This window comes from Glycine soja, chromosome 20, assembly GCF_004193775.1.
Source record: "Glycine soja cultivar W05 chromosome 20, ASM419377v2, whole genome shotgun sequence".
In the NCBI taxonomy this organism is placed as follows: domain Eukaryota; kingdom Viridiplantae; phylum Streptophyta; class Magnoliopsida; order Fabales; family Fabaceae; genus Glycine; species Glycine soja.
Genome location: NC_041021.1, coordinates 9,263,507 through 9,275,790, shown reverse-complemented (window position 1 = coordinate 9,275,790; position 12,284 = coordinate 9,263,507).

Here is a 12,284-nt window from a genome sequence, read left to right as displayed (position 1 = left end):
GCTTCGTGCCCCTATTTAAGGGACCTATAAGGGAGAGAACTAACTAGGCTTGTAGCAATAATCCCCAAGGTAGTTATATCTCTCTTGATGGTTTCTAGAGGTATCATCCCCTTTTGAAGAACATATTGTAGCAGTAGGGACTACTAGCAACAATAGGTTTTCAAAGAGAAAAGCTCTAGATGAGGGTTCACTGTAATCAAGCAAGTCGGAGACCTAGCATGATCACAGATTCACCTCCACTCCTTATGCTCCTATGAACCCGGGTATAGGGCCCTTTTTTCACTCACAGTGTGTGCAAATAGTGTTGGTGTTTGTGTGCATCAAATGAATAAATATTTACTTCATGCATACATTTAAAACGCACTAAAAGCAACGAAGAGTTTATATACACAAGAACATAATGAAAGGAAACCAACAAAGGGGTAAGTCAGGGTAAAACATTGCACAAAATTAAATGGCCTAACTCTCTAAAAACAGTCCCCAGTGGAGTCGCCAACTGTCGCAACCTACCCTTCGGCGGGAGGGCGACGCGAGACTCGCGGGATGCGTGTTCCATGAAAGGAATACGCGCGGAGTCGCCACCAACGTTTATTTGAGGAAAACGTCGGAAAAACCGGAAAAAAGACGCGATCTACGAACTTTTAAGTGAAAGGTTCGGGAGTTGTATTTACGCACGGGGAAGGTATTAGCACCCCACACGTCCGTCCCAAGGGACGGCAGCCTTTAATCGAATGTGCAAACATGACTTTGTTTTTTACGTTCCCTTTTATGTCCTTATATCCTTTATACCCTTTATATTTTTTCCCTTTTTTGTGGTCGACAAGGGTGTTTCCCTTTGCTCCTACGTATTCCTCAATTTGGGATGAGAAAATCAGACCTACGTAGTTCTTTCGGAACAAAGTGTTTGGTTAAGTTATTTTTGTCTTTTTTGTAAAATATGTTTTTATTGAACAAAAGGTCATTTAAGGTGTTGGACCATTAAACGGTCTTTTGATTTTGAAAGGAGAGAAACGTTAAGGCGTTGGACCATTAACGACCTCTTGTTTTTGAAAGGAGAGAAACGTTAAGGCGTTGGACCATTAACGATCTCTTGGGGTGGTCGACAAAAGCGGGGCTTTTGCTCCTACGTATCCTCAATGAGGAACTCAGACCTACGTAGTTCTTGCAAAAGCGGTAAAGTTACATGTTGATTTTATGCTTTTGAACGGTCCATGTTAACCGATAAAAGCAAAGAGGACCGTTTAAGGCGTTGGACCTTAAAACGGTTTTTAGTGATTTTCGGACAAAACTTGATTTGTGAGTCTATTTTAGTCTTAGTTTCACTTTGGTTATTAATCAATTCATTCAAGGAAACTTCCAAAGAAAAACGTCCGATTGATTTTTTTAATTTATTTTATTCAAAGATATTTTGATTATTTTATTATTATTTTTCAAGATATTTTGATTATTTTATTATTATTTTACATTTTTTGGTTTAACCGAGGTTATAGCGTGAACGATCGGTTAGATTTCATTTTAAAAGTGATTAAATGAGATTACAACACAAATGATCGGTTGAAATTCATTTTATCATTATTTAGATGAGAAAACGGCTTAAATAAACGGTAAAAGCGCATTAAAGACGGAAGAAAAGAAATCGAAAATAAAGATGAAAGCTTAAAAAAACAAGAAATGAATTGAAAGTCTCGGATTCGAAAACTTACCCGTTGAAGAACGAAGAACGGATGAAGAACGATGAAGAACGGACGAAAACCTTCACGGATTTGCTTACGGAAACATCTCGGAAGCGTTACGGAAGCACCTCGGCTTGGATTTTCTTCACGGAAACAATTTTTTTCAAGCAAATTCGAAAGAGAGAGAAGTGCCTAAGGGGCTGACCCCTTTCCTTCTTCACTTCCTCCCCTATTTATAGCAAAATAGGGGAGGTGGTTGCCGCCCAGCTCGCCCAGGCGAGCTCAGCTCGCCCAGGCGAGCAGGGTTGCTTCCTCCAGAAGCAACCGCCTTCTGGAGGAATATTCCGGAGGGCCCAAGTGGGCCTGGGTGCTATTTGCACCCCCATTTTTACTAAGTACACCCCCCTCTGCTGTTTTTTGGTGATTCTTTTTCCGTAAAGTTACGGAAACTTACGAATTTCGTAACGATACTTGTTTTCTTTCCGTAATGTTACGGAACCTTGCGGATTACATAATCATCCCCTTTTTGACTTACGGAATGTTACGGAACCTCACTTAATTATGCAACGATGCTTCCATTTGATTTCCGGTGTGTCACGGAAACTTACGGATTGTGCATCAATATTTTTTTGGTTTTTCGGCATGTCCTGGAATTTCACAAATTGCCTAATGATGGGTGCCAAGCACCTCACGAGGACCAAAGAATGGTCGCACGTCATCGAGCAAAGGTCCCCGGACGAAATTAGGGTATGACACTGTATAATGAATAGAGCTTTAATTAGACGAATCTTGAAGAAAACTCCATATGAATTGTATAATAGAAGAAAACTGAACATTTCTCATCTTCATGTGCTTTGTTGTAAGTGTTTTGTGCTAAACAACAACTAAAACAACTTAGGTAAGTTTGATGCAAAATATGATGAAGGTATATTCCATGCCTCTTTCCTTGAACAGTAAAGCATTTAAAATTTATAACAAAAGAACTATGATCATTGAAGAATCTATCCATGTTGCTTTTGATGAAACTAACCCAATTATGTCAAGAAAGGATACTTTAGATGATATTTCAGATTCTTTAGAAGGTATGCATATTCAAGGTGAAGAGCACAAAGGCAAAGGAAAGAGAAATGATGAAGACTTTCAAATTGATGAAACAAAAACAAGTATAGATCTTCCAAGAGAGTGGAGAACTTCAAGATACCATCCTCTTGATAATATCATCGGTGACATATCTAAAGGGGTAACAACCAGACACTTTCTCAAAGATGTTTGCAATAATATGGCTTTTGTTTCTTTAATTGAACCTAAAAATTTAAAAGAAGTCATAATTGATGAACACTGGATTATAGCTATGCAAGAAGAGTCAAATCAGTTTGAAAGAAATAAAGTTTGGGAATTAGTTGACAAACCCGATAATCATCCAGTTATAGGAACTAAATGGGTATTCAGAAACAAATTGGATGAACATGGAATTGTAATTAGAAATAAGGCTAGGCTAGTAGCCAAAGGATATAATCAAGAAGAAGGAATAGATTATGAGGAAACCTATGCTCCAGTAGCCAGATTAGAAGCCATTAGAATGTTATTAGCTTTTGCATCCATAATGGACTTTAAACTCTATCAAATGGATGTTAAAAGTGCTTTTTTAAATGGTTTTATTCAAGAAGAAGTATATGTGGATCAACCTCCTGGCTTTGAAAACCCAGAAAAGCCTAATCATGTCTTTAAATTGAAAAAGGCTTTATATGGTTTAAAACAAGCCCCTAGGGCTTGGTATGAACATTTGAGTAAATTTCTTTTAGAAAAAGGTTTTTCAAGAGGAAAGGATGATACCACCCTTTTTATCAAAATAAAATTGAATGATATACTCTTAGTACAAATATATGTTGATGATATCATTTTTGGGTCAACTAATGATTCTCTTTGCAAAGAATTCTCTCAAGATATGCAAAATGAATTTGAAATGTCAATGATGGGTGAGTTAAACTTTTTTCTTGGAATGAAAATAAAGCAAACAAAGAATGGAATATTTATCAATCAATCAAAATATTTCAAAGACCTAATTCACAGGTTTGGGATGGAAAATGCTAAACACATGGCTACTCCTATGAGTACTGCTTGCTATCTGGATAAAGATGAAATCGGTCAGTCAATAAACATAAAGAAATATAGAGGTATGATCGGATCTCTTCTTTATTTATCTGCAAGTAGACCTGATATAATGTTTAGTGTTTGTATGTGTTTAAGATTTCAAGCTAATCCCAAAGAATCCCACCTTAGTGCAGTTAAGAGAATCATGAGATACTTATTAGGCACTATCAATCTAGGATTATGGTATCCTAAGAATTCCTCTTATAATCTGATAGGATACTCTGATTCTAATTTGTCCGGATGCAAAAATGATCGAAAGAGCACTAGTGGAACCTATCATTTTATTGACTCCGCTCTAGTATCATGATAGTAAAAAACAGAATAATGTTGCTTTATCCATTGCTGAGGCCGAATATATTTCTGCTGGAAGTTGTTGTGCACAAATACTTTGGATGAAACAAAAACTTTTTGACTATGGATTAATTCTTGATCATATTCACATTCGATGTGATAACACGAGTGCAATCAATCTATCTAAAAATCCTATTCTGCACTCAAGAACCAAGCATATTGAGATTAGGCATAATTTCTTGAGAGATCATGTTCAAAAAGGGGATTGTATACTAGAATTTGTTGACACAAAGAATCAATTAGTTGATATCTTAACGAAACCTCTCCCTAAAGAAACTTTCTTTGCTATTAGAATAGAATTAGGACTCCTAGATATAAATAACTTAGATAAATAACTATTTTGTTTGTCTATTTTTTATTTTCTCTTATGATTGTTAATTTTTGATTGTCCTTGATGATTGTGTTTGATAGTTATGATGATTATTGATTGCTTTTGATGATTATTGTTGATTGAGGTTTGATGATTGTTTTTGCTTGAGTTTTGATTGTCTTTGATGATTGTGTTTGATAGTTATGATGATTGTTGATTACTTTTGATGATATTTTTAATGTTTATCTCACTTGAAAAATCTATGTTTTAGGGTCTGGTAATCGATTATCACTCCCTGTAATCGATTACCATAGAATAGACCCTTGTAATTGATTACAATAGGCTATAATCGATTACCAGAGGGGTCTGGGCAGCTGTAGGTTACGCCTGTAATCGATTATCATGAGCTGTAATCGATTATAGCTCGTCCCTGACTATAAATACTGTGTTTTCTCTCTCCTTACGCAGACCCTCTTCTTTCTCACTCTCCTTGACGACGCCCCTCATTCTCAAAACTTCAAATCTTCATATCTTTCTCGTTTCTTGTCCAAATCACTTCAAACAAACTCAAATTTCATCCTTTTCACTTCTCTACAAACCCCACCGATCAGAATCTATAGAAACAAGCTCAAATGGCAGAACCATCCAAGAAGAGAAAGGGTTCATCCTCCACAATCACCGTTGCAGGACAACACCGCCACGAAACATTCGGTGACCTACCAACACTTCCTCCTCTTTCTTTTTCTTCTCCACGGTCATTGACTCTATTTTCTTCAGATGAACAGTGTCAAAGGTACTATTCCCTATTCTCAAATCGTGTCAATGATGGGTGAGTTAAACTTTTTTCTTGGAATGAAAATAAAGCAAACAAAGAATGGAATATTTATCAATCAATCAAAATATTTCAAAGACCTAATTCACAGGTTTGGGATGGAAAATGCTAAACACATGGCTACTCCTATGAGTACTGCTTGCTATCTGGATAAAGATGAAATCGGTCAGTCAATAAACATAAAGAAATATAGAGGTATGATCGGATCTCTTCTTTATTTATCTGCAAGTAGACCTGATATAATGTTTAGTGTTTGTATGTGTTTAAGATTTCAAGCTAATCCCAAAGAATCCCACCTTAGTGCAGTTAAGAGAATCATGAGATACTTATTAGGCACTATCAATCTAGGATTATGGTATCCTAAGAATTCCTCTTATAATCTGATAGGATACTCTGATTCTAATTTGTCCGGATGCAAAAATGATCGAAAGAGCACTAGTGGAACCTATCATTTTATTGACTCCGCTCTAGTATCATGATAGTAAAAAACAGAATAATGTTGCTTTATCCATTGCTGAGGCCGAATATATTTCTGCTGGAAGTTGTTGTGCACAAATACTTTGGATGAAACAAAAACTTTTTGACTATGGATTAATTCTTGATCATATTCACATTCGATGTGATAACACGAGTGCAATCAATCTATCTAAAAATCCTATTCTGCACTCAAGAACCAAGCATATTGAGATTAGGCATAATTTCTTGAGAGATCATGTTCAAAAAGGGGATTGTATACTAGAATTTGTTGACACAAAGAATCAATTAGTTGATATCTTAACGAAACCTCTCCCTAAAGAAACTTTCTTTGCTATTAGAATAGAATTAGGACTCCTAGATATAAATAACTTAGATAAATAACTATTTTGTTTGTCTATTTTTTATTTTCTCTTATGATTGTTAATTTTTGATTGTCCTTGATGATTGTGTTTGATAGTTATGATGATTATTGGTTGCTTTTGATGATTATTGTTGATTGAGGTTTGATGATTGTTTTTGCTTGAGTTTTGATTCTCTCTTCTCTACTTTTCACTGTACTAGTTAACATGGTTTGCATTTCAATAGATGACATTTTTTTCTTTTTTGTTTTTAATGGAAAATGGAAGCTGATTTTAATAAAAATATGTATACCATCAATACCTAAAGAATCTTTTGGTTTAAGTGGTACACATAGGGAGTTATACGGTTGGTTGGGTAGTAAAAGGAGGAGGGAGGGAGGGAAAAGGTCGCATTTTTTATTCCATTCGCTAACAAAAAACTAACATTGCATAACTAATATTTGTCAATAAAAAAAAGTGCTACACATCTATCACCATTTTGATTTTAGCTTCATCAATTATTATTGATTTTGATTAATTTTGATATCTCTTGCTGGTTTCGACAATTTGCTTTGCTGGGAAGTTAAGTTGGCATGTGCAAGTTTTTGGTTGAAGCAAGTTGATTTTGATTTATTGATTACGTGTGAGTGGATATGTTGTATGAATATTTTGATGATGCCAAAAGCTTGAAGCAATTCAAAGTTTACTACAAGATGCAAGTCAAGATCAAGAGAAACGATTCACAATAGTCCATTATTTGTTAAAAGAATCTCTTAAAAGATTTCAAAGGTTTGGCCTTAAGACTTAAATTTTCAAAATCTCTTATAAAGTTTTTAAGTGGTTTTACATCTTTGGAAAATATATATTTCTCTCTGGTAATCAATTACCAGAAGTTGTAATTGATTACCAGAAGAAAAAATGGTTTTGCAAAGCTTTCAGAAAGTTTGAATTTGAATTTTAAAGGCTGTAATCGATTACCACCTTTGTGTAATCGATTACCAGTAACGAAAGGTTTTGAAATTCAAACTGAAAAGACATGACTCTTTAATAATTAACTGTGTAACTGATTACCATAGATATGTAATCTATTACCAGTGAGGAAATTTCAAAAATAACTCTGAAAAGTCGTATCCCTTCATAAGTTTTTGAAAAGCCACCAAAGGCCTATAAATATGGGATTTATGTTCGAAAATCTTCAGAGTTTTTACAGAACTTCATTGTCGTATTCTCTTAGAAGAAAACCTTTGGCCAAACACTTGTAAAACCATTTAGGATTCTTCTAAGTTCTTCAAGTTGTATTATTCTTCTCTTAAAGAGAGAAAAACACCTTTTGTATTTCAAAAGCAAATTGTTGTTGTAATCAAGAGGCAGTGGGTCTCTTGATTTGTAAGTTTTTCTGAACACAAGGGAAAGGTATTCCTGGGTGGTTCAGAAGTTGTAAATGAATTTACAAGGATAGTGAAAATCTCAAGTGGATTGCTTAAGGATTGGACGTAGGCACAGGAAGTGGCCGAACCAATATAAACTGAGTTTGCAATTCTCTCTTCCCTAAACTCATTTACATTATCACAGTTTAATTTTATTTTGCACATTTAAAGAAGCATCAAATAAATTGTTCATTGCTTCTTTTTCTTCATATTAAGTCTGCATATTTCTTTTAAAGAGAGAATTAAAATTTGTTAGGGGGAATTTGTGAAACTTAATTCACCCCCCTCTTAAGTTATTGAGGTCACTTGTTTAACATTATGGACAAGATTTCTTGGCAAACTTAGTTAATAATATATTGATGTATGTGGTAGGATTCAGATGCTAAATTTACGATCAACTGGAATTACTCGGCTGTTTCAAGTATGTTTGGATTCAGTTTCATTGGACCAGTTGGCCACTTCTAGTATGTGAATCAGTTTGTTTACCAGCTTCCATACTACGTACTTATGAAATCATGTCTTCATATGGCAGAGTTTTTGCTAATCAGTTGCATGTAATTCACTTGTAAAGTAATTCTTCAATAGCAAATCAGGAGATAGATTTTAATTTGCAAAAGTAATGGCACAAGTATGATCTTCATCTTTTATGTGGGGAATGAGGGCTTTGTAAGTGAATGTGTTACAACATGAGATTGGATCCAATTTTTGAGATGTAACATATATCGGACTTTTGACTTCATGATTAATTTGCAATAAGTGCATTTGGTTTAGGAAATCCCTCTGTCTGTAAATGTTTATGGTTTCAGTTGGTGGTAGGTCCTGCTCATAATTTGGTAGGGGCATGTTAAGCTTGGATTTTAGTGGACCTAAAATGTTGCTTTCATGACTACCACCAAGAGTGAAGAACTTCTGAATCATGAAACTTAGAAATTTATTTTCTGGAATATATGAGGATACATCATGAAGTGAATTAGACAGGTTATAAACAAGGGGGTATATATAATGCAAGATACCATCTAAATGGGGACACTAAATTTTTAATTATATGGATATCATTCTCAAGCATTTGCTGACCATATCATGCCATATACTAAGTACCTACTGGATTTGTAATCATATGAATTCTGATTTGTAAATGTGCACTTGAACCCAATGGATTTCACCTAGTATTTGAGAGACAAGATCTTTCCATAGTGAAAGCATTGGTTAGCAATTAGGTCCCTTGTAACTATTTCCACTATTAACTCTGTTGAATCTTTAGTTTACATGATTTTTTGTTGAAAGGTTGTTGTAATTTTCAAAAGTGGGGATTGCATTGACATTGCTCTCAAGTTTCAAGTTGACTTGCTTTGGGATTTTAAGATTGAAATAGAAAAGTGTGGCATTTATTTCACTGTCATGCTTAAAGAACAATTCTACTGAAAATAAGTACATGCCAAGTTATATTTCATGCTACTAAAGGAGTTGTAATCACATGGAACCAACCAACTTTCATGTCTTTGTAGGTACGAAGGCTTGAACAAATTTATAAGGTAAAAACTTCTACTAGCCAAATTCTGTGTGATTCATGACCACTAAAGTTGCAATGGATGGCATGATTTTAGGTCCTCTCCATTTGTTTGTCTTGTTTACTTACATGGTATATCAGATAAAGTATTCAGTCAAGATGAGAGGTGATGTAGCTCCATGTGGAGCTTGTAGGACTTGGATCTTCTTCATCAATGGATTCCTTTGCTTCTTGAGGTCTGATTGCAGCGGAATGGAAAAGGAGAAAGATGAATGGAGACGTCACTTAAAGTAGAAGATGAGTCTAGAATAAGCTCACCACCATAGGAAGTCATGGATAAGAGCTTGAAGGTAGAAGAGGATGAATGAAGGGAGAGAAAGAGAAGAACATGAAATTTAGTGCCTCTAAAGAAGTCTGAATTTTGAAGTTTAATTCTCAAATGATCAAAGTTGAAAAAAAATACACACGTGGCCTCTACTTATAGCCTAAGTGTCACACAAAATTAGAGGGAAATTTGAATTTCTATTCAAATTTCACTTGAATTTGAAATTGAATTTGTGGAGCCAAAATTTCACTAATTATGATTAGTGAATTTTAGCTATGGTTCAGCCCACTAATCCAAGATTCTCTGTTGGACCAGCGGCCTCAATAACTTAAGAGGGATAGGCTTAGAATGCAGAAGAAGCAGTAATTAATTTAATAATGTTCTTTAAACAAGAAAGACAAAATTGGTTGCAACAAAATAAATGAGATAAGGGAAGAGAGAATGCAAACAGTTTTTATACTGGTTCGGCAAAGTCAGTGCCTGCGTCCAGTACTCAAGCAACCTACTTGAGATTTTCCTTTCCCTTTGTAAAAATCCATTTACAAAGTCTGAACCACACAGGGACAACCCATCCCTTTTGTTCAAGAATCATTACAACTTAAGAGACCCTCAGTCCTTTAATCAATCTCTTTGAATGAGAAGAAAGAAAAAAGAATTCTCTCTTGAAGAGAAGGATATTACAATTGAAGTCCATGGAGAAACTCTTGATGGATTTGCAAGTGTTTGCCCAAGAGTTTCTTTTGAGAGAGCATTTGGCAATGAAGTTCTCTTGGAATCTCTATCATTTCCTTTTGAGAGGATAAGACATTTTGAACAAGCAAAACTCTCTCTCGTTGAATTTTGTGTCCCAAGTCACCTATTTATAGGCCTTTGATGACCATTCAAAAATCTCTTGAACAGATATGACTCTCAGGAGTTATTTTTTGAAGAGTTGTGACTCTTGGGAGTTATTTTCTGAATTTCTGAATTCTTGACTTGGATCAAACTTGAGAAGTGCTTATCTTTGGCATCATCAAAATCATGTATACGCACATTCACATTCTCCCCCTTTTTGATGATGACAATCAAGTGATTTCTTTTCGATATCATAAAAAACAATGCATGATCCATATTCTCCCCCTTTTTGATGATGATGCTCCTTATCAAGCAAATCCTTTTTGGCATCATCAAAACCTGCATGATTTACATTCTACCCCTTTTGTTGATGACAATCACTTGTAGGTTAGGAGCAACAATAACAAAAAATATCCATTTGTATATAGTTTTACTCCCTCTTTGTTTTGCAATGATTGCTTATATGAGACAGTTGAAGATTTCATATATTTCATATATAAAAAGTTGTCTCATAAAGATTTCATATATCTTTTATCTATCTCTCCCCCTTTGTCAACATAAAAAAACAAATCATGAATAGAGAGGAGAAAAATGTTACCACTTGTTGCAATGTATGAGAATCAAGTGATACCAAAAGGCATTAAAAAAAACTATTTTGCAGCCACAAAAAAACACATATCCAGTATAAAACAAGAAAAACCATTAAAAGTAATCAATAATCAACATAACCTTCAAACACAAACAAATACAATCAATCATCAAACATTTCAAATCAAATTAATTAAACAATCAACCAAGTTCCAACTTCAACTTCCAGTAACTTCCACTTCCAACTTCCAATTTCCATTTTCAACTTTCAACTTCCAATAACTTCCACTTCCAACTTCCAACTTCCAAATTTTAATTTCAAATTTATGTAGAAGCAAAGATATTTTGATGTTTTGATGATGCCAAAGGATCACGTGCTTCTCAAGTTTTATTCAAGACAAGAATCCAAGAAATTCAAGATATATGATCAAGATAGTCTCTAGAGTCTTAGGAAGGAAATTCCTAGTTGAAACAGTAAGAGGTTTGGCCAAAGAATTTAAGTTAAAATGTTTTTACAAGATATTTACTCTCTGGTAATCGATTACTAGAGGATGTAATCAATTACTAGTGGCCAAAATACTTCCTGAAAAGCTTTTAAAATGTTTTTGAATACTTTAGAAAACATGTAATCGATTACACAAATCTTGTAATCGATTACCAGCAGTTGAAATTATTTATAATAGCTATTAGAAATTTGAATTCAAATTTTACACCCTGTAATCGATTACACTTGGATGGTAATTGATTACCAGCAGTTATTGAATGTTTTAATTCAAATTTTAAAGTCTATAATCGATTACACAAGTCTTGTAATTGATTACCAGAGGAGGTTTTAGAAAAAAAATTTCCAAGAGTCACATCTGTTCAAATGGTTTTTGAATGACCATCAAAGGTCTATATATATGTGACTTGGAACATGAATTTGCTTAGAGTTTTTCTGAACAAAAAGTCTTATTCTCTCAAAAGCCAAATTGTCTTATCCTCTAAAACATTCCTTGGCCAAAACACTTGCAATTCAATAAGGAATTATTTGAGTTCTTCATTGTACAATCTATCTCTTTCAAGAGAGATTTCTTCTTCTCTTCTTCATACTTTTGAAAAGGGATTAAGAGACCGAGGGTCTCTTGTTGTAAAGAAATTTGAACACAAAGGAAGGGTTGTCCTTGTGTGTGTCAGAAGTTGTAAAGGATTTGCAAGATAGTGGAACTCCCAAGAGGGTTGCTTGGGGACTAGACGTAGGTAACGAACTTTGCCGAACCAGTATAAAAACTGTGTTTGCACTTTCTCTTCCCTTAAACTCTTTTATTTATTGTTGCTTTACATTTACATTCGGATTGTTTATTTTGAATCATAATTTAGAAATTCATCTTTAAGGAAACTTGGAACTTGCATTAAAATCAAAGTAGAATTTTAATTGAGGAAATAGTTTGTAATATCTTAATTCAACCCCCCCCCCCATTCTTAAGATATC